Here is a 24,744-nt window from a genome sequence, read left to right as displayed (position 1 = left end):
TGGAGTGAGTATGGAGAGTGCTCCAGATATGAGGCTTCCATGGGCCTGGGGGATGGACTCAGGAGGTTTGAGACTGCATTTGGATTGCAGCCAGAACTCAGGGCCCCTCCTCAAGAAGTTTGAGGCCCAGCCAGACCACCATGAGAGTCTGCAGAGGACTGGGGTTCAGGGTACTGGGGGCCTCTTTTAGGAGTGCAGGCTGTTCCTGTGGACTCTGCCAGGGCTGGGAGCTGGGAACTGGGGGGTGGGCTGGATCAGAGTGAACAGGAGCGGGCAGGCTGGAGTTTGGACACATTCTCCAGCCTCTTCTGCTTGCAGGTGCCTGAGGACACCTTCAAACCTCCGCTCCCTTGTAAAACTTTTCCCAGCAAGAGGTAGAGGTAGGACAAAAGGCTGTGCCTTGGGCTCCAAAGTTTAGGAGAGGAGCCATGGAGATGGACAGAGAGAGGTGAGGAGAGAGAGACCCAGGAGGCCTCTGGGAAGGGAAGGGAAGGTTGCTGAGGAAGGAAGTCTGCACTTGGGGCCAGCTCTGCCTCTGGCACCAACCCCACTGGGCCAGGGTCCCAGGGATTTATTGACTAATCCTCAAGTGATACACTTTCCGTGATTTATTCTCTCTCCCGCTTGCAATCTCACAAGATCCCATTGTCTCCGGATGCTGCTGGCCAAGGGCCTCCACCTCGGGAGCTGCTGCCTCTCATCCACTTCCGGGGGGAATGGACGCTACCTACCACCAAGCACCACGACCCTCCCCTGCCCTCTCCAGGCCTAAGAGTCAAGCTGCCAGGCCACCAGGCAGTGCCCGGTACGAGGATGGCAGCACCTAGCCAACCCGCGGAGAAGGCGGTGAGCTGGGTGACCTCCTGAAGCTGCAGGAGTTTGTGCCGGCTGATGCGTTGCTCCACCGAATCTTGGGGGTAGGCAGCTGGCGGGTGAGGGCGTGGCTACCAAGGAAGTGGGTGTCGGGTACTGGGCGAGGGGACAGAGCTAGGTCACAGTCGAGGTTTTCACTGACCCGAGTGGGTGGGGGTAAAGGGAATTCGTAAAAAGTTTCTTTCTTCATTAATGGCCTTTTTTCCCTATCCGAAAGCCTGGGCGCGGGAGGGAGCGAAGACGGGCGGGGGCAGGGCAGGCCCTCCGCAAGTGACACTTAATTCCCGGTCTGGACTGGGCCGGCGCTTGAAAGCAACTAAATTAGCAAAACAGAAGTCAACTGTCGATTGCTTCATTGGAGGATTAAGTGTGATAAATGGGGGGTTTGTTCGCTCTCCGGTCCAGATGTTGTGTCTAAGTAAAGGTTTTTTCAAAAAAACAGTTTTTTTACATTCTTGGCCCAGGGCCCATATATATTTTGGATACTGCTGGGAGTATATAATATCATTGGAAAATGATGCGGTCTGCTAACCTTTTAAATAACATTTCCTCCCTCCTCTATTTTCTAATAGTTTGTTTTTCTTTCCATGTTTGCCTTTTATTGGGGGAAATTTTTTTTGGAAATTAATGAGGCTCAAGTTTGGAGACCAAAATAAAAAAGGGGTGGGGGAGTGTGAGAGGTGGATGGGGTGTGGAATGAAGCTGAGTGGGGGGAGGGCTACTCTATGTCTTTTAAAGCGCTCCTGGTTTGATTTTTTTTTTTTTTTTTTTTCTTTTAATTTTCTCTGCCGAGGCTGCCGCGGCCCTCCGGCGGGGCTGCGTGGTGGCGCGCGCGGGCAGGGCGCCCGGGACTCTCCGCCGCGCCCGGCGCCCGCTCGCCCTGCCCGGGCCGTGGGGCTGCGCGCCGCTGGCCTCCGGGAACAACCTGCCATTCCCCTCGCAGCCGGGCCCGACGTGAGAGGGGGTGGGGGTGGGGGCGCCTCCTTCCTGAGTGAAACCTACGGAATCCGGCAGGAATTCGGGCCTCCCAGATTTAAGAAAACAAACAAAGGAAAGATTGTCAGAGAGGGGCCGCCAAGAGCCGCCGGGCCGCCGCACTGCCCTCCGCGCTCACCCCCAGGGCGCCCGGGCCTCCCGGCGGGGGCGGAACGCGAGGCTGGGGGGCTCCCCCGGGTGGTCCCCGGTGGGCTTCCCTGCCCTGGGTCTTGACTAACCTGTGTTGAGTCATCCTCCTGTCTCTAGAGCTAAAGAGGCCCCAGGGCGCATGGGAAAGGAGGGTGCTGCCGAGGTGGCTGCCTGGGGACGGGCCCTACAGAGGTCATTCGGGGCATCCCCTGCCTCTAGGCAGATCCCCACGGAGTCCCATCCCGCACCCTCCGACAGCGTCCAAGGCGAACCCCTGTCTCCAAGCCCAGGCTTGGAAGTGAAATCTCGACGGCTCAGGTTCCTTCTCTACGCAGTCCCCCAGCCAGACTAGGAATGGATCACCGCGCGGGTGGGCTCAGTTCCCGGCTTCGCCCGGGTCTAGGAAGAATGATAAAAAGTGAGAATGTAAAGGGAGGAGACACTATAAAACAAAAGGAGTTAGACACCTATAAGGCAGCAGGGAACCGGTGGTAAACATGCGGGTCTCCTGTGCTCCCACCGCTTGCGTTCTTCCCTGCCGCGTCCACGTTCGTTTCCTTCTCGTTATCTTGGTCTCTCCTGATTCTGTTCTCGTGTCAGTCTGCCCTGCCTCTGTTTCTCCAACTCTCTGTGGTCTCTCTCCCTCTCTGCCTTCTCTGTCTCCTTAATCTGAATATGGCTCAGTGCTTCTGGCTTTCTCTTTGTCTCTGAAGCTATCCTCCTTCGTGTTTCTCTGTCTCAGAGCTGACGCTGTCTCGTGGCCTGTCTCACTGTGTCTTCTTCTCTCCTCCTCTTCCTCCTCCTCTCCTCTCTTCTCTCTCTCCCCCTTTCGTCCCCCAACCCCCCTCCCCCCACCATTCCTCTCCATCTCTCCACCCTGCCCCCGCCTTAGGTAGCCCAGCGGGCGGGCGCCTGGCCAAGGCCGCCCTGGGCAGGGCCTTGCTGGCGCTGACAGAGCCTCGCGCCCGCGGCCCAATTAGCGCGCGGCGCGAGGGACGCTGCATCTGGAATTGCGCTGCGCTCACGGCCAAGGCCGATTGTTTAGTCTGCGCGGCGGGGCGGGCGGCCCGTGCGGTGGCCCCACATCTGGAGCCTCGGCCAGACGGCCCTGCTGGCGGCTGGCCGGGGTGCGTGTGCATTTTTAACTCTGGGATTTGCTGACAAGTTAAGAAGTCAGAAAGTCAGTGACGGCGGGAACTGGCGAGGCACTCAAGGAAGGGAGGGGCAGGCGGAGGCTCGGGCGCATCAGCCGCGGCGGAGACATGCTCGGGGGCGCGCACAGCAGCTCAGTGCTTTGGCCCAGAGCGGCCTTCCCTCAGTCTACCCCTACCCACAGCTGCCCAGAGCCGCAGCCACGCGTTGACTTTTCTTCCTTCCCGGTCTTTATCCTCTCCCACTTCTCCTTTCTCTTTATTTAGTCCCTGAACTATCCCGAAATCCCACACTTCCCAGCTGGCCAGAGCTCCTTGGAGGTCAGCCTCTAAGAGGGAAGCCCTGGAATCTCAGGGCTCCCACGCTCTGGAGGAAACACACAGAGGGCCAGAGAGGGCCAACAGATTGCCCGGAGGTGGCTCGGTAGTTAAGCGGCAGAGGTAGGACCAGAGGCCAACTCTCTTGACCCCTAATAGGACTCTTGGCACAGCTCCAGGTCCCCCTTGGGGCTGATCCAATGTGAGCATTCTCACATTGTCAGAGTTCCTTCCCATCCTTTAAAAACGTGCTTTTGCACTTCCACTCATTCATTTCACAAATATCTGTAGCACACTGTGTGCCCGGCCTGGGAAACACAGCGGTAAACAAGACAGGCATGTCCTGGTGCTGCAGAGCTTACATTTTAGTGGAGAAGACAGAAATGTTAGACAGACAGAAACTACGCAGCAAACAAACTATCCAAAGTTATAAACTGTTGAGGAACAGGAACAAAATTGCTAATGTTTATTGAGTAACTATTGTGTGCCAGTCACCATTATAGATATTTTCATTGTAACCAACTGATCAAATCTTCATTATGTCTTCATGAGGTAGGCATGTGTCCCTGTTTTGCAGATGGACAATTCGAGGCTGAGAGAATTACATGATTTATCCAAAGTCACACACGTGCACAGGTGGTGGAGCTAAGGTGCAGATTCAGGTTTGACTTCAAAACCAGGGCTCTCGCTCCAACAGTGGGCTGCAAGGGCTTAAAGGACAATGGCACAGCTGTCCAGAATTGGGTAATTGACATCCAGGTGGTATACAATTTATTCTCAGCAGCAAAACAAGTATTTACCAGGCCACTGCTGTAAAGATCATTACTAGCATTTGTGTACTGCTTTCTTATTTATAAGCCATTTTCACTTGCATCATCTTCTTTAATCTTCACCACAACTTAGAGGTAGGTATGATGATCATTTCCATCTCTGCCTCTGGAAACTAAGACCTGCCACGTTGCCCAAGCTTCACTTGAGTTTTAAGAGCACTCCCTGCCCCAGCACTCTTTCTCAGTAACAGAGAGCTCCATTTCTTTCCACATTTGGCCTAGTTTTTCCTTGTTCTGTTTTCCATGGAAATAGAGCTCAGTGCTCACCCTCATCCCCAGACTATATCATGCCTTTGAGATGTTTCCCCCAGGAGCAAGTAGAGACTTTGTAATGTGCCATGGACTCTCAGCACAGTGTCCTGATGAACCAGCCTGCTTTTCTCGTTGTGCAGCCAGGCAGACCTAACTGTTTAGGTCTGCCTGGCAGACCCACAAAGCCACACAGGGTTAGAGACCTTGGGTTCTATCCAGCCTCTACTGTGTGACCCAGCAGGTCGCTTACCCTCTCTGGACTTCAGTATCCTCCCCTTTGAGATGGGAGCTTTGGGATAGAGCAAATTTACTTTTCTTGGGTCACAGACTCCTTTGAGAATTTGCTGGAAGCTTCAGGTCACCAATTCAGAGTGACTTATGTGTACACGTTTACTCAAGCACTCCATTTTTACATATACACACACACACACACACACACACACACATATATTTTTTTTTTTTTAATTTTTTATTTTTTGAGATGGAGTCTTGCTCTGTCTCCCAGACTGGAGTGGCGCCATCTTGGCTCACTGCAACCTCCGCCTCCCGAGTTCCAGCGATTCTCGTGCCTTAGCCTCCCGAGTAGGTGGGATTACAGGGGCCCACCATCACACCAGGCTGATTTTTGTATTTTTAGTAAAAACAGGGTTTCACCATGTTGGCCAGACTGGTGTCAAACTCCTGACTTCAGGTGATCGGCCCACCTTGGCCTCCCAAAATGCTGGGATTACAGGTGTGAGCCACCATGACTGGCCATTTTTTACTTATATTTTTAAGGGACTTAAGGAGTCTTAAGGGTTATCCGTGGGCTCCCTAGGGATTCCAAGACCCCACCCCCACCCCCACTCCTCCCACCGCCAAGTTTGGAATTGCCGTACAAAATGGTTTTTACACTCAGGAGACATCCGTAAAACCCACTACTGACCTAGGTAAAAAGAACCACAGGCCATCCCTGGTAGGCAGAGAAATGTGGGATCCTTTTCACTGAGGAGTCTGCAGATCTTACCCCCATGGCCTTTTCTTTTTCCATGTTTTACCTTTGGGGTTGTCTTGGAATAGGAAGAGGCAGGAGTCATCCCGCCAGTGCCAGGGGAACACACCTTTGTACTTTGACCACAGAGTGAATAACATAACTAGGTACCTCTCGGTTGGATCATGCCTAGATAGGGGAACCTTCCCCTCCCCTACACACATCATCATCATCATCATCACAGCCACTTCTTATCTGTTCTGAGCATTCCCCAAATGTCATTCCAGCTTGTTCCAACCCGGCTATGGCATAAGCAGAGAAGGTAGAAAGGTCTCAATTTTATAGAATATGTGGTCCAGAGTTGTCCTATGTCTTGCTTAGCATCACACAATGAATTAAAAACTGAACAATAGGGGGAGTCCAGGTTTTCCCAGCTCTAATATCAAACCTCCTTTTGGTCCACAAATACTTACAGTGTGCCTACTGTGTGCAAAATGCCATGCTGGAGGCTGTCAGGGCTTGAAAGGTGATGATTCAGCAGAGGATGCTGTTCGTGCCTCACCCCATGTCCTCTAGCCCACTTCTTCACTCATCCGCCACTGTGCTGGGAAGGTGTCAGCAAGCCCAGGAATTGTCCACCCTAAGCAGCCTTTCTGCTTCTCACCTGCAGGGTTTCTCCAGTGCAGGGGCCAAGGGAGCTTTACTCAGCCTGCAGGACAGCTGGGATTTAACACTGCAGGGGCAACCCTCAAGTTATTAATAAGAGATAAGAATGGGTGGATAAGCAACCTGGCTGCCTTGGGACTCCGTGGGACAATTCCGTGGTGTGTTCTCATGATTCCTCAGTGAGCCCCCATTGCCCCCAATGAAACTCAATCATTAACCACTCTTCACTGGCTTTTCTCCTATCCCATCCCTATCTCACTTCCCCATTCCCTCCCTCCAGCCTCCAGTGATCACCTCCTCAGTAAACTACCTGCACGCAAGTCTCAGGGTCTGATTTCAGGGGAAACCAAAGTAGGACATGCAGAGACACGCATGCAGACACACACACACACACACACACACACACATCTCTGTGAAAAGACAAGGCACAGAGAAGAATCATTCCCAGTCATGGCTGGGTGGCATCAATAATAAAGGCTGACATGTCCAAATCTCTAAGACTATGCTCCTCACTTTGCTAAGCACATTCTACACTTGCTTCATTTATTTATTTTTATTTATTTTTTATTTGGCAGGTGAGAAGTAGGCATCATAATTATACCTATTACATAGAGTAAGAAACTGAGGCTGAGAGATTAACCTGCCAAGGTCCCTTAGCTAAAAAGCCTGGCTGTGTACCCAGACCTATCCGCCTCCCAAGCAAGTGTCTTGTAAAGAGTGCCTAGGCTGTCTGTGGCTGATGCTACAGGAATAGAGCCCAGAGAGGACTAGGGATGGGGAGACTTCCTAGAGGAGGTGGGGTTTGGCTTGGCCTTGAAGGACAAGATAGGCTTCCACTTCTACCCATCCAGGGCAGGCCGTATGGAAAACAGAGAAAGTTCTAGGCAAAAGATGAAGAACTTTGAAAACAACAGTGAGGAATTGGGTCCAGCTAGCCAGGAATGTGTCTTGGAGCAGGTTGAGGCCAGGCTGTGGAGACCAGAATGTCAGCCAGCAAGGTGGCCTCTTCCCCACGCCAGCCCGATGGCCTCTGTTAGAGAGGGCTCACCAGGAACAGAAATGGTGGAGGCTGGGGACTAAACAGCAGTCCTGCTCAGGCATAGAGGGCAGAGAGCTCACACCTGGTCTGCACCCCATTTCCTGGCCAGGCACCCCTGGTCTCAATCATCCCCCATTTCCAAGTAGTAAATAGATGTATAAAGCAACCGTTTCCATTTAAAGCTCTGCAGACCGTAGGGAGGAGGGCCTGCAGGCCATCTGGGCCCTTGTTTGGCAATGTTTGTGCTCACAACAAACCTGATAGACAGAGATTTATCGCCGTTTTCATTAGCTGGGGTTGGTTTGGTTTGCTGCTTTTCCACCCCCTCCCCCCTACACACACACTCCCGAGTTACAGATTTATGGTGGGTGGGAGGACCAGGCACTCAGAGAGAGGGGAGGAAGAAGGCCGAGCAAGGTATGGACTTGAAGCAATGGGGATGGGGTGGGGATTCGGAGGATGAAGAGGTGGGGGTGGTGAGGAATGCACCAGCTCTAGAGAAAAGACTGAGCGCGCGCGTGCATGTGTGTGTGTGTGTGTGTGTGTGCGCGCGCGCACTAGCATGCATGTTAGAAGGTGGCTGAAAGACACCTGCAGCCACATCCCCTCAACACACACATACACGTACATCTCATAATCACCGTAACTGTTGAGCATAGAAGCTGCTGAAATTCTAAGCTATCACCACCAGCACTGGGCCCAAGGCCAGGAGAGATGCAGACCTTTGGCAAGCTCAGGGTCCACCCTGGTCTGACCGTATTTAACAAAATGCCTATGTAGTATTCCTTCTGTCCTGAGACAGATCTTCACTAATTTATCTATGTAGTGAAATTAGCTATCTTCACTAATTTCACCCTTAAAGCAACCCTCCAAAGAGGACACTGTATCATTTCCCTAATGCTGGTTCTTTCCCTCCCCTCACAGCAGGGTATGCACGCCACCCATCTCTGTAGGAAGGGGCCTAGACTTGAGTTCTCAGTTGTAAATATCATTTTGCCCCTTGGTGCTCCTGTAAAGTTCCCGTGGGCATCCCCTGAGAACCCCTTCTTGGGTTCTTTGCACTCCCTCTCCTCCAGCACTTCCCACCCCCAGCCAGGCTGGCTCCTTCCCTGTCTGCATCTTTTCTCACACAGTGTCTCCTGCCCAGTGTGCCCTCCCCACACCTTCACTCATCAAAGTCCTTCTAGCCTTGCAGCCCACGTGGACTGCCTCTGTGAGGCCATTCCTGAGCTGTTCCCTGAGGTTCATGCCTTCAGTGAAAGACACTGAGAGCCGCCCTTGGGGATCATCCTGAAAGAAGAGGAAGAAACCAGAGAAGGTTGCTCCTGCCTCTCACAAGCAGAGTGGCTCTACTTTTCATAGCAGAGTTCTGTGTCAGATTTCATTAGAGCTAATTTTAAGAGGAAAAACAAGGTTTAACCCAGTGATCAATTCTAACTGTCTCATTTCACAGGTGAGAAACCAAGATCAGAGAGGGTGAGTGACTTGTCCAAGTCACACAGAGTTCTCGTCAGGGCCACAGGGCCAGGATCTCCGACACTCTTTCCATGGGATAGTTTCCCCAGAGTGTATGCCCATCCTGCTAGGAAACTGGAAGCTCTCGAGAGCAAGGACCAGGACGCGGCATCTCTGTCTCCACTCAACAAGCATGTGATGCCTGAGTGTTATTTCACAGGCATTTGATCCCCAAGGCTGGCAGCTTTCGGAGGGTCCATGTTATCAGCTTGCTTCCACAGCCCCCCGGTAGGGACAGGCTGTAGGGCTGAGACGGGGCTGGAGTGCGGAAGGGGGAGTTCCTTGTCCCTATAGGATCCCCTCCGTCTGGAACACTCACTGCCAAACAGAGCTGTCTGCCTCAGGATTTTCAACACACAAAGCACCTGTCTTTCCAGACCCACCCATAGTCATGTCCCTTGAAAAGAAAGGGTTGATGGGTTGGTTAGTTGGTTGGTTGCCTGGAAGGCCCTTAGCTATAATCTGAAGGAAACCAAAAGAACTTCCTCTCCCCAACAAACCAGAACATCAACCCACCGTCAGCCTGCCTCAGTGTCTACTGTCCCATCAGAGTGCCTCCTGTGGGACATGGCCTTGGCTCCAGAAAGTCCCACCTCTTTCCTAAGCAGGAGTGTCCCACTAGTTCTGACTAAGGCAGGACTCATCGAAGTCAAGAGTGGACTCTGGAGCCACACAGTCTTGGATTCTAGTCCAAGATTTGCGGCTGAGAAATACTAAAATACTTAACCTCTCTCTGCTCTGGTCTCCTCTGGGAAATAAGGATAAGAATATCTGGAACAGTGCTCAGAGGATTATTAAAAGAAGTGAACAATTTGTCTCAACTTCCCTGATGGAAAAAAAAAGGATTGAATGAGATAACCTGTTGGGGCACTCAGCACAGCACTGGGCCCACTGATATCTTCCTGTGAATGAGGTCCTCCAGGATTAGCAAGTGGGTTGCGTGGCAAAGTCCCCAGGGAACAAGAGGATGGAGCTGGTGGAGCTTAAAGACACAGAGAACAGAGGGAGTTACCCCAGGCCACAGACAGCCCTGGTGGAAGAGGGGGAACAGCTTGGTCACTGAGCCCCCATCTGCTATGGGGGATCTTGAAAGTGGGAGAAGAAAAGTCTGGCACCAAAACCAACGTCTCCTTCTCTGATTTGCCAGGAGCTGCCCCTTAGCTGGGCTTAAAAGTTCCTTCCAAGGGGTCATTTCACATAATAAACTTTCACAGAACTCACTACATGCCAAGCACTACATCTTCCCCCAGTAAACTAGGCAGTTGAGGTCGTTAGGGATTATGATTGTTATCTTGTCTTACAAGAAGGCGGCCGATGCACCAGGAGCTAGCAACCTGCTGGGGCCACACAGTCCTAAAGAGCAGAACCAGGCTTTGAACCCAGGCAGTCTGCCTGCTCTTAAACCCCTGGACACTGGGTCAGCTTCCTCGCCAGCCGTTGGCCACACCTCCAAAGCCCTCTGCAGTCAGTTGCCTGACCAACCTTTTCCCTCCTGGGGTCTCATCAAGTCTGCATTTCTCACTGTCAGGCTAGGATCTGATTCTCTTTCCAGTTCGATGGAAATTACCAAGGTCCAGGGGCCCAAGGTTGGGGAGATGGGGGAGGGTGAACAAGACAAATAAGACATAATCCGGGCCTTCGGGAGTTTTCCACTCACCCCTCTCAGACCAAGCGAAAGTACAAATGGAGGCCCACATTCCATATGTCTAAATATTTAAAAGTTAAAAATCAAGTTAACAAACTGTTTAATAAAATGTGTTCTATTCTCCTAGGCTGACACATACACCTTCTAAAGATCTGGAAGGCCAGATTTGAATGTAGAGTTCTCAGGCTTATCGGAGTTCTGCACAGGGACACCGCACAGGGAGAAGCTCCCTCTGCTCTCCCCGAGCCCTGCCCTCAGCCTGCCTCTTCTCTTCCCATCCCACCTCCACCTTAAACTAGGGCTTCAAGAGCACGTGTGTGGATACTCCAATCTGCACACGAAACTGCTGACCACATGCCCCACACTCAGCTCACAGCCAAGACACAGGCTACCCTCTGGAGGTTGGACCTGGGGAGGTGACCTGCAGAGTCCTGGATGCAGGGTACAGGCCCTTAGGGCAGGGATTTCTAGGGCGCTGGGTATCTGGAGCATGGTTCAGGAGTGGGGGTGGCTCCCTGCTTCTGGACAGACTCCTACACTGTGAGGAGGGCCAAAGGAAGGCCCTAAGTATAGGGCCCCTTGTCTAAAGGCACTGGAGCTGAAGGTGGGTCACTCTTTATTCCTTCTGCTTTCTAGTCCCTTTGTCTGATCAGCCAACTCTGAACATCCTGGCAACTTTCCTTTCTAAACAGTTCTCCAAGTCCCATCACAGCCCCTCTAGTCCAGGCCACTCTCATCTATCACCATGTCACCACAACAGCTTCCTAACTGGTCCTCCAGGCCCCAGTCCTTCGCCCACCCCTCCACAGCCAGTGATCTTTTTTGAACACAAACTGGATCACGATGCAGCCACGCTTAACACTCTTCTGTGGCTCCCTGCTGCATACAGAATTCCCAAATTCAACTTGGCCATTGACCTTGGTGTCCAGCCCCTCTCAAGCCCTCCAGCCTCAGCCTGCCCTACTCCCTGCCTCTAAATGATGCTCTGGCCTGTCTACGCTGCCCCCAGGTCCCTGCAAGACATGAAGTACACACTGCAGTATGTGCTGCTCCTCTGCCCCACTTTCTCACCTCCTGTCTCTACAAATTCCATCTTCTTGAAGATTTGGCTTCATGGTCAAACCTGCAGCAATCCTTTGTTGTCAACAGCCCACTCCCGCCTCCAGGTCTCGCAGGGAGTCCCCGGCCTGTGCTCTCATACTAGTGTCTACACTCTATTATAACTATCACTAATTTAACCACTTCCCAATACCCCGACCATTGCCATCTCTTGCCTGGACTATTACAGTGGCTCCCGAATTATTCTCCCTGCTTCCACTCTTGCCCCTTCCTCCGGGCTGTCCTCCACCAGCAGCCAAAGTGAGCCTTTTAAGACATGTGTTTGGCCGGGCATGGTGGCTCATGCCTGTAATCCCAACACTTTGGGAGGCCGAGGCAGGTGGATCACCTGAGGTCGGGAGTTCAAGACCAGCCTAACCAACATGGAGAAACCCCATCTCTACTAAAAATACAAAATTAGCCAGGGTGGTAGTGCATGTCTGTAATCCTAGCTACTCGGGAGGCTGAGGCAGGAGAATCGCTTGAACCCGGGAGGCGGAGGTTATGGCGAGCCAAGATCGCACCATTGCACTCTAGCCGGGGCAACAAGAGCGAAACTCCATCTCAAGAAAAAAACACATGTGTTTGGGCTGGGCACGGTGGCTCACACTTGTAATCCCAGCACTTTGTGAGGCCGAGGCAGGCGGATCACCTGAGTTCAGGAGTTTGAGACAAGCCTGACCAACATGGCGAAAACACATCTCTGCTAAAGATATAAAATTAGCCAGGCATGGTGGCACGTGCCTGTAATCCCAGCTACCAGGGAGGCTGAGGCAGGAGAATCGCCTGAACCTGGGAGGCAGAGGTTGCAGTGAGCCAAGATCACGCCACTGCACTCCAGCCTGGGCAACAAGAGCAAAACTCCGTCTCAAAAAAAAAAAAGACGTGTTTACTGACATCACCCATTGCTCAATATCCCCAGTGGCTCTCATCTCACTATAGGATCCAAAGGCCTGCCGGGACTATAGCATCCTTCGTGATTTGGCCCCTGCTCCCTCTACTCTTCTCTCTTCCTTCTTCCCTCCCTCACTCTTCCCCAATCACACTGGTCTCTTTCCTTGCTCCTCATTAAACTCAAAGGCACTCCTGCCTCAGGACCATTGCACAAGCAGTTCCTTCCCTTTATTCAGGTTTCTGCTCAAATATCCTCACCTCCAAGGTCCTTCTCTTCCCCCTACTTTGTTTTCCTTCACACATTAATCTCCCCATGGCAGACTGTATATCTCTTTGCTTACGTGTTTCTGTCTGTTTCTCCTTCAACCATCTAAGCTCCACAAGAGTGGGGACTTTATCTGTTTTGTCTACCTCAGTGTCCTCAGGTCTGACACATAGAGGTGCTCGAGAAGAATTTGGCAAAGGAATCTTCTGTTTATGTTTTCATGTCCCAGCTAGAATGTGTCCCCCCGAGAGCAGGGCCTGTGGCTCATTCATCTCAGTGTCCCCTCTGCTTGGCCTGTTGCTGGGCACATAAACACATGACTTCATTCAGATAGTGAAAGAATGGAGGCTAAGAGCATGGCCTGTGAAAAGGCACCACAGTGGGTTTGAGCTGAGGGCACACAGGGTAGATGGAGCTGGAAAGGTGAGGTGGGAGCAAACTACAGAGGGGCTGGAAGGCTGGGGGAACGTCTCTGTAGCTTAACATTGCAATGGCTCCTATCTAACATGGAGCCATTGCAAGATCTTAAGCCAGAGAGAAGAATTTTACGGAGCAACTATATTTAAAGCTGGGCATGGTGGCTCATGCCTATAATCCCAGCACTTTGGGAAGCCAACACAGGAGAATCACTTGAGGCTAGGAGTTTGAGACCAGTCTGGGCAATATAGTAAGAACCCCATCTCTATGAAAAATTTAAAAATTAGCTGGATGTAATGGCACACTCCTGTAGTCCCAGCTACTGGGGAGGCTCAAGCAGGAGGATCAATTGAAATCTGGGAGGTCAAGGTTGCAGTGTGCCATAATCATGCCACTGCTCTCCAGCCTGGATGACAGAGCGAGACCCTGTTTCAAACAAAATAAATAAATGTATATGTGTATGTGTGTGTGTGTGTGTGTGTGTGTATGTGTATATATATGTATTTAAAAGAACTTGGGAAAAGAGTAATCAGGAAAGCATGGAGAAATGGAACTGACTTAGAGATTGCAAAATCCCTCATCTCGGAATATCACAGAAGCAAAGCATCATCTTGAGTTGGACACACCAAGGCTTGTCTCCTGATACTTCTGGGCCTCTTTACACTGGCTCAATCCACTTTCTGACACTGAAAATTGGTTCTGGACATAAGTGCTCCAATCACCCCTAGGAATGCTGAAATTTGCATAAGAAGGTATCTTAGAGAAAGGTTAGATGTGAGCGGTTCCCTGGGGGCAAGGGCTGCGAAAGGGGCAGGAAGAGTATGGTGGCTCTGCCCCCCGGGAACAATTGAAGGCCCCTATTTGGCACCATCACTCATGTAGGGCTTGGTTGTCCAGAAATGCCTGGGAAACAGGGCGACAGAGTGTCTCGGGTCTCCCCTCCTGGCTGCCCACCCCCCCAGGCTTTACTCTGGGTCAGTTGGAGCCTCAAGTGGCTTTTAAGCAATTAGACCGAGCACTGGGTACTTTCTAATCTAATTGTTTCAAAAGCCCTTGAAGGGTTTGAGTCTGAGCTCTTAAAATGCCAGAGAAGGGGGAAATCAGTGATGGTGGGAAGTATGCGGGGCCCAGCTCTCTTCCCCCACCCCTGTTTCTGCTCTCCATCTTCTTGAGGATGGAGCGAGTGGACAGTTTAGAGCAGAAGGGTCCCTCCTCCCCAGGCTCTGAAGATTCTGTATCCACGTCCCTGCCCTACTTCAGGTATCCAAGTAACTGTTTAATCAAAGTCAATGCCCCCCACCCCCACCAAATTGATGAGAACTAAGGTCATCCAGTAGGGTGACCCTGACCCCAGTGGGCAAAGCATCTCACCATCACCCAAGAAAACATGTCAGCAGCCTCACTATGATTACACACCTACTCATGGGCTGGAGGCTTCGGATTTTTTGAAAAGCTCCTGACCTTGAGGAGACCAACAGCCTGACAAGGGAGAAAAGAGCTGCTTCAAATGAGCAGAAATGAGAGGTTGAACTTAAGAGAGATGCAAAAGCAGTGAGCTCCAGGAACACCGAACTGGGTGGGAGTAGGGCCAGAACTGGAGGAGAGAACTGAGGAACACTCCAGGGTGGAGGTGACATTTGAGCTGAGCCTGAAGAGTCTGTAGAATTGTGCAGGTCAACTTAGAAAGAAGGATACATTGTGAGTCCAGGGAATGAACATGAACCAGAAGTGATCATGGGAGGGTGGAGGGCCCTAAGGACTCTCATCCATCCCATCATGCTCTGACTCAGTTTCTTTGTCTATAAAATGGATCACTAGACTGGCTTGGCGGATTCTATTCATGTTCTCCTGAGCTTTCGAGGTCCACAGGAAAGCTTTGGACCACTTATGGGCCAAGTGGGAGAGCAGAGGAGGCAGGGTCTAGACCTTTGCCTTCAACTGGAGCTATAACTCTTAGCTGTTTTATATTTTGGATTTCGGTATACTTTTGAGTCATTCTGTCCTCTGCAAACTACTGGGTAGATGATTCCCTGGATATCTTCCAGCTCTGAGCTCAGGGTCTTCCTCATTATCAACCACTTCCCTGCCAAGAAGGACAGAGAGAGAAATCTATGCAGAGCCCTGAGGGCCAGCGGGGTGGAAATTCTACCCCAAGTTCTGATGTCCTGGATGGGCTCCTGCTCAGCTGCCCTGGATAGCTCAGCCCATGACCAGACTCAGAGGGACTGATAGATTTGATGCCTGGAGATCTATCATTAAAGCACCTCCCTTTTCATTTAGGCAAAGTCTCCCAATCTTTTTTCATGAGGAGAAATTACCTTTCCTTCCATTGAAGGTGCAAAAAAGACAGCTTGGGTTGCTGCCAACATACCTACATGCTGTCAGAGGGTGTGGGTGTCATTACCCACAAAGCTCAGAGTTTGGACAGCAGCCCACCAAACAGCTTAGAGGTGTCCCAGCTAAGGCTTCAAGATAGGATGGAGGGTCTCTAGGAATGCCAAAGGAAATTGTTCAGCAAATCAAAGAATGAATGAACAAATAAAGAGGCCACTGCCAAAATGCCCTTGAAAGGATCACTTTGGAAACTGTTATCAGTCATGTTTACCTTGGTGTGAATTAAGTATCTTAGGGCAAGAGTTGCTAGGAGGAAGGAAAGGTTTTGGAAACTGGAGGTCACTATATAAGGAAAGAATAATACAAAAAGAAAGATGATGGGTGCAAGACAATCACCCACATAACTTCGTCCTAGTCTCAACTACCCGCAGCTCCCCACCTTCTCTCAACCCATCCCCAGCATCCTCCTCATACCCTCTCCCTTCTTTCCTCCCTGAAAATGCTCCCCAGCTCAGGGCCCAAGTGCTGAAAGGTGCTTTAAAGTGAAAAAGTATTTGGCCCGGAGCAGGGAGACCGGAAGGGAGTGTCAGTCTGTGCCATCTCAAGGGGTGTGGCCTGCTGCATGTAAACATGGAGGAAGGGAGTGGCTTCCGGCCTAAGCTATGGGCCCAGGGAAGGACTGGAAATTCCTACCCTGCCTTCTGCTGTCTCCCCACCTGCCACTGCAGCAACTTCACTTCACAAACAAAACAGAGACGGAAGTCAGTGGAGTCTTTGCAATGACATCTGCCCCTGCTCAGGTCCTCCACCCTTGGGAGGTCCCACAACAGGCCTTGGCTCCAACTTTCAGCACCCAAGACCCCAGGATGGCCCACACTCTCAGGGGTCCCTGCCCTGGCCCACTTTCCTGATCACGTTCTCTTAGGAGTGGCTTCTAGCTATAAAAGCCCAGGTAGGCTTAAAACAAGCAAACAACAACAACAACAAAACCCACTTTCCATGGTTCTCCCACAGTTATAGTTTGAGAAGTCAGATGTGTAACTTAGAGCAGGTCACTTAACCTTTCTGGATTTCAGTGTCTTCCTCAATGGACAAAACAGGTGAGAAGACAGTTTGAAACATATAAGGTGCTCTATAAGGGTCAGGGATAAATATTAGGCCATTTAATTGTGGATTCAAATCCTGCCTCCACCTCCCACCAGCTGGGTGATCTTGGGCAGGTTATTGAGTTCTTGGTGCCTCGGTTTTCTCATCAGAGGTGCTCCTGTGACCTATCTTGAAGCTTTGGGAGGTGGATTAAATGAGATAATGGATACAAATCATCCAGCCCAGGCCCCACAGTTGGTAGAAGTTAGTTCTCTATTGCTATATTTTGTTGAAGATGCACCATTATTTTATGTGTAGATGCACCATTATTTTATGTGTAAGATACACCATTATTTTATGATCCACTAAGAAAGAAATACCGCTGTCAGTGAATTGTGAGACACCTTGAAATGGATGAGATACTGTATTATTGGGAGGACAAGTGGGGAGTGGGTGGGAAATGGGAATGTCAATCTCTACAGCAATAGTTTCCCACTTAGGATGCATCCGGGAATCCAATGCCCAGCCTGCATCCCAGTTAAACCAAAACCTCTGGAGTATAGCCAGTAATCTTTCTGTGACTTGGTTTCCCCATATGCAAAACTGAGATAATTATAGAATCTACTTCTGGGGCCATTATATGAGTTGATTCATGTAAGCGATTTAGAACAGTACCAGGCCCACAGAAATGCTGAAGTAAATGTTAACAACAATTCCTCTCTCCACCCCCAGGTCCTGGCACAGGCTAGGTGCCTTCTGAGTGTTGGTTGATGCAGGAATAGACATGATCATGTGACTGCTGCCCTCCCTCCACCCCCCATCCAGCAGGGAGAGGCCCACTCTGTCTCTGAAGCCCGAGAAGAGGCTCACCTGCCCAAGGGCCTTCTGTCCAAAGTTCAAGGGAGCCCCACCCCTCCCGGATGCTCAGCTCACCCCACCCCCCACAGGCAGGGCTACAGTGTGGTGGGCACTGCCACACCCGGACCTGCCACAGCCTCTTGGAGTCAGTGACAAGAACCAAATGTCCCCCAGCCTCCACCCCTCCCCTTTCCTGCTTTTATTATTTTCTTTTCCATAAAGATTAGTCTGTGTTGCTCCTCTATCAAGGCCTGGAGGATAAACATGTGGTCCGGAGGCAGAGAAACCCCAGGCCTGAAGGCCCCACTGCCCCCACCCCAGCAGCATAAACCCGGGGCTTTTAAGCAAGGAATGGTTTTCAGTAAATCTCTCCTATCAGCAGAAACCTTTGAAAGAGTTTGTTTAAAGGCCAGGGAGATAAACAGCAAGGAGAAGTGTTTGTTTAAGATGTATGTTCTGTGTGGCCACTCTGAGGCCCGGATTTACATCTCTGGGGAGAGAAGCCACTCGGAGGCCAGGGTGGGGGCCTTCCAGGGGCACCTTGGGCTCCCGGTGTGGACTTCAGCCCAGGCAGGGACCGATGTGCTCAGGGGAGGGAGGTGAGCTGGACTGCACTTGCAGGCCACTCCAGGCTTGGGGCAAGAAAGCAGGGACTGAAAGGAACTGCAGGAAGGGAAGAAGCCCTGTAAAGGAGGGGAGGGTGCCCGGAAGGACCTGCTGGTTGGAATGCAGGCAGAAATCCCCTAGGAAGCCATCACACACACACACACACACACACACACACACACTCACACACTGTTCTGAACAGGATCAGGCTCAAGGCCCACCCCAAACGGCCTCATACTCAGCAGCCCAACACACAGCTGGGTATGGCCAGCTCTGTGACCTTGGACAAACCACCTAACCCAGAACTACAGCCCTAGTTCCTCTCTGCTATGAAAACAACACACCTGCCTCAAAGGGTTCTGAGTTTTCCTCCTGTCATTTGACAAATATGGCTTGTGCACCTACTGTATGTCAGGCACTGTTCTGGGTGCTTGGGATGCAACAGTATACAAAATACAGCCTCTGTCCTTTTGGAACTTAAAGAGGAGGAAGATAGGCAATGAGCACAATAATCAATAAATTAAATACTCTTCAGAAGGTGACATGAACTATAGAAAGAAATAGAGCAGGTACAAAAACCTGGGAAAGGATGGTTAGGTTAGACCTCCCAGAGAAGGTGGTCGTTGAAGGAGATGCAGGTATCTGAGGGGAGAGAAGCTCAGGTAGAACCCTCAGCCAGGGCAAATGCCTGGAGGATTGAATCAAATACCTTAGGGTAGGTGCTGAAGCATGGTCCTGTGGTCAGTAAATAACGTCCAATGTTGTCATTTTACTGAAGCAATTACTGAGGCCTGGGATGGGCAGGGAAGCCTTCAGGGAGGATGCAGGACTTAAGCTGGGTTTCCCCTGGAATTCCTTCTCCCTGCCAAGTGGAGAGAAAGGCTCTGCAGAACAGCGTCATGGAGGTGGAAAGACAGGAGAATGATGGCAGAGCTCATTCCCCAAACCCAGTGGTGCTCAAGGGGTGTATGGACCAATGCAGCTGGATTCTCAAGGAAAGTCCTTGGCCTGAGTCAGGAGTCTGGGCTCCCAATTCTGGCTCTGCCCTTTGCTGGCAGGTGATTTGGTGCAAGTGATTTGAAGCTTCTTGGGTCCTTCTTTTCTCTATGGTAAAATGGGATTAATATATCCTCCCTTCACTGAATTGGTGGAGAGGATGAAAAGAGATATGGGGCCAGGCGCAGTGGCACACGCCTGTAATCCCAGCACTTTGGGAGGCCGAGGCAGGCGGATTGCCTAAGCTCAGGAGTTTGAGACCAGCCTGGGCAACACAGTGAAATCCCATCTCTACTAAAATACAAAAAATTAGCCGGGCGTGGTGGCATGCACCTGTAGTCCCAGCTATTCAGGAGGCTGAGGCAGGATAATTGCTTGAACCCAGGAGGTGGAGCTTGCAGTGAGCTGAGATCGTGCCACTGCACTCCAGCCTGGGTGACAGAGCGAGACTCTGTCTCCAAAAAAAGAAAAGAGATATGGTGGGTATTTCTGTCTGGAACATAGCAGATACTCAATAAACATTGGGTTTGCGGCCGGGCGCGGTGGCTCAAGCCTGTAATCCCAGCACTTTGGGAGGCCGAGACGGGCGGATCACGAGGTCAGGAGATCGAGACCATCCTGGCTAACACGGTGAAACCCCGTCTCTACTAAAAAAATACAAAAAACTAGCCGGGCGAGGTGGCAGGCGCATGTAGTCCCAGCTACTCCGGAGGCTGAGGCAGGAGAATGGCGTTAACCCGGGAGGCGGAGCTTGCAGTGAGCTGAGATCCGGCCACTGCACTCCAGCCTGGGCGACAGAGCAAGACTCCGTCTCAAAAAAAAAAAAAAAAAAAAAAACATTGAGTTTGCATTTGGGGCCATCCTGTGCCCCTTTCAGACTACTTTTGGGCACTTTCCCAAAAGGATGAGGCAGAGGTGATGAGTCTACTGGGTCCCAGACTTGGAGGAGAAGATGACGAATAGCTGAGCATGGTCCCCATGTAGCTGAAGGGCTGTCCCTCCCAAGAAAGCCTAGATTTGTTCCAAAGGGGTTCCAAAAGGAAGGAAGAAATTTCATGGACACAGATTTTCATTTGAACTCAGGAGGAATTTGGCAATGGTCCGTGCTATGTAACAGCAGGATGGGCCTCTATAGAGACAGCTAGCTCCTGCTGTTAGAAACTGCAGGCAGAGGTGGCTGAGTTGTTTTTGTTTGTTTGTTTTGTTTTGTTTTGCTTTGCTTTGTTTTTTGAGACAGAATTTTACTCTTGTCACCCAGGCTAGAATACAATGGCAGTATCTCGGCTCACTGCAACCTCTGCCTCCTAGGTTCAAGTGATTCTCCTGCCTCAGCCTCTCGAGTAGCTGGGATTATAGGCACGTGCCACCATGCCTGGCTAATTTTTGTATTTTTAGTAGAGATAGAGTTTTGCCATGTTGGCCAGGCTGGTCTCAAACTCCTAACCTCAGATGAGCCTCCCACCTCGGCCTCCCAAAGTGCTGGAATTACAGGCGTGAGTCACCGCACCCAGCCCTGTGTTGTGGATAGAGGTAGAACAGAGAGGTGGTAACTCCTCTGCGAAGTTCAGACCCATTGGCTTCTGGGGTCCCTTCCAACTTTGAGATTTGGGGATTTACCTCTATTCCTTCCCAGGTTTCACAGTCCATCAAGATCTACCCATACACCAGATTTTTTCCAATCCTTCATGGAAACTTGCCTGATCCCCGTGTCCTTTGCATTCAGTCATGTGATGCGCCAGCACATCTGAGAGATGCATCCATGCTAAATTCGGAGTGGTCACAGATTAGCACATTAGTCCTTCCAGATAACCCAGGTGCAGGTTTACTGGGTCTTGGATCTGTCAACTTACAGGTAAAAGGAACAGTGGAACTTCTAGCACTGGGGAGGGACCAAGGGACAGATATGTTTGGGAAAACATGCCTGAGAAGTTTATCAAATAGTGCCTAGTACCTTCCAAATCCTTCTTACAATAAGATTAACTTTAGCTAAGATCACAAACCAGAGCTCAAAGATCTGAAGGGCCAGAGTGCCTACTTTGGCCCCTCTTCATGAGCCAGGTGAAGTGCCAGGGGATCTCTGGACACCTTCTCCTTGCCCTGTAGACGCCTTGCCAAGGAGAACCCGCTCGCCTGGCAGCTGTAAGCCAGCACTTTTCTTTTCAAAGCCTCTGAGTCTCCTTTCCCTCCTCCTCCTTCCTTCCCACCTCCCCCCTCAACCCCCAAAAAAGGAGGATGCCCCTTCTGTTGAGTACACAGCCTGCAATTTTGCTGTCAAATCTCAGCCAGGAGGTCAGTGTTGTGACTGACTGTGTAAGGATCGCTCCCTTAAGGGTAATTACACTAAATTCCCCTCTGAAGGACAGCTCTCTCTGGATAGAATACAAGGAAACTCCGCATCCCCCATTCACGGAAATTCATGATTTCTGTGGCTGTCACTGGCACTCTGGCAGCAAGACACTTCGAGGTGCTGCAACCACTCAGAGGTGAGTATGAAGGCGGTGGCCGCAGCAGGACCCAGGCCATGGAGGTGGGAGGCCAAGAGGCAAGATTAGAGGTGTGGGGTCCAGAGGGACCCCTCTGGGGAGCTGGGGTCCTGGGTGGCCAAGCAGGAACTGGGCCACAGACAGGAGCATCTTCACCTGAGCTAGCCGCACCCTGAACAGGGAATGCAAGGTCTCTCCACTGACATTCACCCCATGGGGGATACCCCTACACATGCACCATTCCTTTGTTTAACAGGTTGCCTTAGAGCACTCATCACCTGCCCTGTACTGTACTAGGCACTAAAGGGGGACCCGTGATGGGGCAGCAGCCCCCTCTGCAAAGGGCTGGAGTGCTCCTAGGCAAAACAAAGCACTTACATGTGAAAGGTGAATAAATATCCAAGCCTCTTCCATCCCCCAAATCATCCCCAGGCCCTATCAGAGGGGCAACACCCTGACCCTTGTCCCCACCTGCCCTGAGGGAGGCTGGCAGCTAGACCCTTCAGGTCTAGCAGCCACACGTCCACTCTTCCCACTCTGGGGAGACCCTGGCAAGAGTTGGGGAGTCACTCACCCACAACAAACAGTTAAAAGGAAGAAAGCAGGTCTGGCGATATCAATGCACTTTGATAACAATAAACTCTGCTTTTAATTTATGCTAATGTGTAGGGCTGTGGTGACAGTAAGAACTAAATTACAGAGTGGCTTTCGAGCTGGTAATTATCCCTCCATTTTTCGCTGCTCTGGAAGATGGACACACAATTATGCTCTCTTGCTGTATATTAATACAGATTCTTGACATCTTCAGCAGACCTGGAGCTGTCATCGAGCTTTTTGTCTCCTTTAATTGAAAATTAATGGTTACTGGGTTGCCACGGAAACAGAGGCCACGGACGCCAATGGTGCTCACGTCTCACCGCGGGACTGGCGGCGTCAGGAGTCCGGAATGACCTTGAAAGTTAAAAGAAAAAAAAAAAACTTAAAAAAGAAGGGGAGAGGAGGACAGGAGGCTGGGGGGGTGATGTTCGTGTCAGAGCTGAGAGAGAGACAGAGAAAGAAGAGAAGGAAAGGAGTGAAAGGGGAAGAGGGACAGAAAAGAGAGGAAAAGAAGAGATTAAAAATCAAAAAGAAGAGAGGAAATTCCAGGAGGCTGGGAGTGTGGATGCTGGTGAGGGGAAATTAAGTTAGTAAGTTTTACCTCTCAGCTTTTGCCTCTTACCTCTCGTGCTCTTGTTCACTTTCTCTCTCTCTCTCCATCTCTCTCTCTTTCTCTCTCTCTTTTTTTTTTTTTTTTTTTTTTTTTTGAGACGGAGTCTCGCTCTGTCTCCCGGGCTGGAGTGCAATGGCGCGATCTCAGCTCACTGCAAGCTCCGCCTCCCGGGTTCATGCCATTCTCCTGCCTCAGCCTCCGGAGTAGCTGGGACTACAGGCGCCCGCCACCTCGCCTGGCTAGTTTTTTGTATTCTTTAGTAGAGACGGGGTTTCACCGTGTTAGCCAGGATGGTCTCGATCTCCTGACCTTGTGATTCGCCCGTCTCGGCCTCCCAAAGTGCTGGGATTACAGGCTTGAGCCACCGCGCCCGGCCTCTTTCTCTCTTTTTTAAAGACCCACTGAAACACTGGGACCTGGGTCTCCACTTCAGAATCCATGACATTCTGTTTCAGTCAGAATGTCAGCATCTGCTGAGAGTCCCCATGAGGAGAGACAAAGGCTCCTTTGGTGCCATGAGAGGTGGCAGGCAGAGCAGGGGCAGGGGTGAGGTGTGCCACGTGGGCACTTCTCAGGAGCCAAGTGGGCTGTGCTGTCAGAAGTGGGGGCCAGGGAGGGGGCCACTGCATGGGGAGCTGGGAGCTGCCGCAACGTTGCTCCAGCAGACATGGGCAGGTGAGAGGGCTCTGTCTGCTGGGCCTTCAGCTTGAAGACACAACAAAAGAACTCAAAAGAGCCGGGCGCGGTGGCTCAAGCCTGAAATCCCAGCACTTTGGGAGGCCGAGGCGGGTGGATCACGAGGTCAGGAGATCAAGACCATCCTGGCTAACACGGTGAAACCCCGTCTCTACTAAAAATACAAAAAACTAGCCGGGCGTGGTGGCGGGCGCCTGTAGTTCCAGCTACTCGGAAGCTGAGGCAGGAGAATGGCGTGAACCCGGGAGGCGGAGCTTGCAGTGAGCCGAGATCGCGCCACTGCACTCCAGCCTGGGCGACACAGCAAGACTCCGTCTCAAGAAAAAAAAAAAAAAGAACTCAAAAGAGTCAGAGATGGGGGCGGTATGAAGGGGGAGGGTCCGGGTAAGGTTCAGTTTGCCTGGGAAGATAAGAGATACAGGAGGGCCATTCAGTGAGCCTCTGGGATGGCCAGTGGCTCTGCTTGGGAAGGTGTTTTCCTAGGAGAAGTTAGCAGGCCCAGCATAGAGCAGCATAGAGGCACTGGGGACCCCTGAGTGTTCTAGCAGAGGAGGTGGGCTCTTTCCTCATCAGCCCACCTTCCCAATTCCTCAGCCCAGGGTACGTGCTCTAGAAAAGCAACTCAATTCAACCATTATTGGATGCCTTCAGTGAACCAGCAGCCAAGCTAGACTTTGGGGTCACAAAGACAAATCAGACATAGATCCTGCCTAGAAAGGCTCAAAATCGAACCTGGGAGTAGACAGACATGAACAGACAATTGGAAAGTTAGCGACCCCCTCAAAGATTTCTCTGCAAAGATGTTCATCTCAGTGTTATTTACAATAGCAAAAATCTAGAAATGGATGGATGACCAACAGGTGATGACTAATAAAATGTTATGCCTTATGCCCAAAGAGCACTATACAGTCATTTTAAATTATGTTGGAGAAGAATATATGTAATAACCTGGGGGGAAAGTTCTCAATATTTCATTTAATAAAAAAATTAGTTGACAAAATGGTGATATATTTCATGATTCCACAATCTTGTTTCTAAACTTTTAAAGACATGTACATTAAACATGTAATAAAGTTAGATATATGTGTATATAAATGTGTGAGTGCATGTGAGTGTATATTTGTGAATATGTGCGTGATGTGAGTGTGTGTAAATGTGTATATAAGAGTCAGCTTTAAAAAAACTAGGAGGGCCGGGCGCGGTGGCTCAAGCCTGTAATCCCAGCACTTTGGGAGGCCGAGACGGGCGGATCACGAGGTCAGGAGATCGAGACCATCCTGGCTAACACGGTGAAACCCCGTCTCTACTAAAAAAAAAAATACAAAAATCTAGCCGGGCGCGGTGGCTGGCGCCTGTAGTCCCAGCTACCCGGAGGCTGAGGCAGGAGAATGGCGTAAACCCGGGAGGCGGAGCTTGC

General features: G+C 51.0%; 2 long non-coding RNA genes across 2 annotated transcripts in view; one reads left to right on the top strand and one right to left on the bottom strand.

Annotated features, from left to right (window-relative positions):
* Positions 1-283: 283 nt before the first annotated feature.
* LOC111542900 lies at positions 284-17,685 on the top strand. Its single transcript, XR_002731693.1, has 3 exons — positions 284-448; positions 640-805; positions 17,211-17,685. It is a non-coding gene; the product is annotated as an uncharacterized LOC111542900 (long non-coding RNA).
* A 4,356-nt stretch (positions 17,686-22,041) lies between these two features.
* Positions 22,042-24,744, bottom strand: part of LOC111543030 — a 24,008-nt gene continuing 21,305 nt past the window's right edge. The window contains exon 2 of the long non-coding RNA XR_002731735.1: positions 22,042-22,372. This is a non-coding gene — a long non-coding RNA (uncharacterized LOC111543030). The remainder of the gene's footprint in view (positions 22,373-24,744) is intronic.

The sequence above is a fragment of the Piliocolobus tephrosceles genome, chromosome 5 (assembly GCF_002776525.5).
Source record: "Piliocolobus tephrosceles isolate RC106 chromosome 5, ASM277652v3, whole genome shotgun sequence".
In the NCBI taxonomy this organism is placed as follows: Eukaryota; Metazoa; Chordata; class Mammalia; order Primates; family Cercopithecidae; genus Piliocolobus; species Piliocolobus tephrosceles.
Note: the sequence above shows the minus strand (reverse complement) of the source record. Positions and strands in the feature narration are given on the sequence as shown.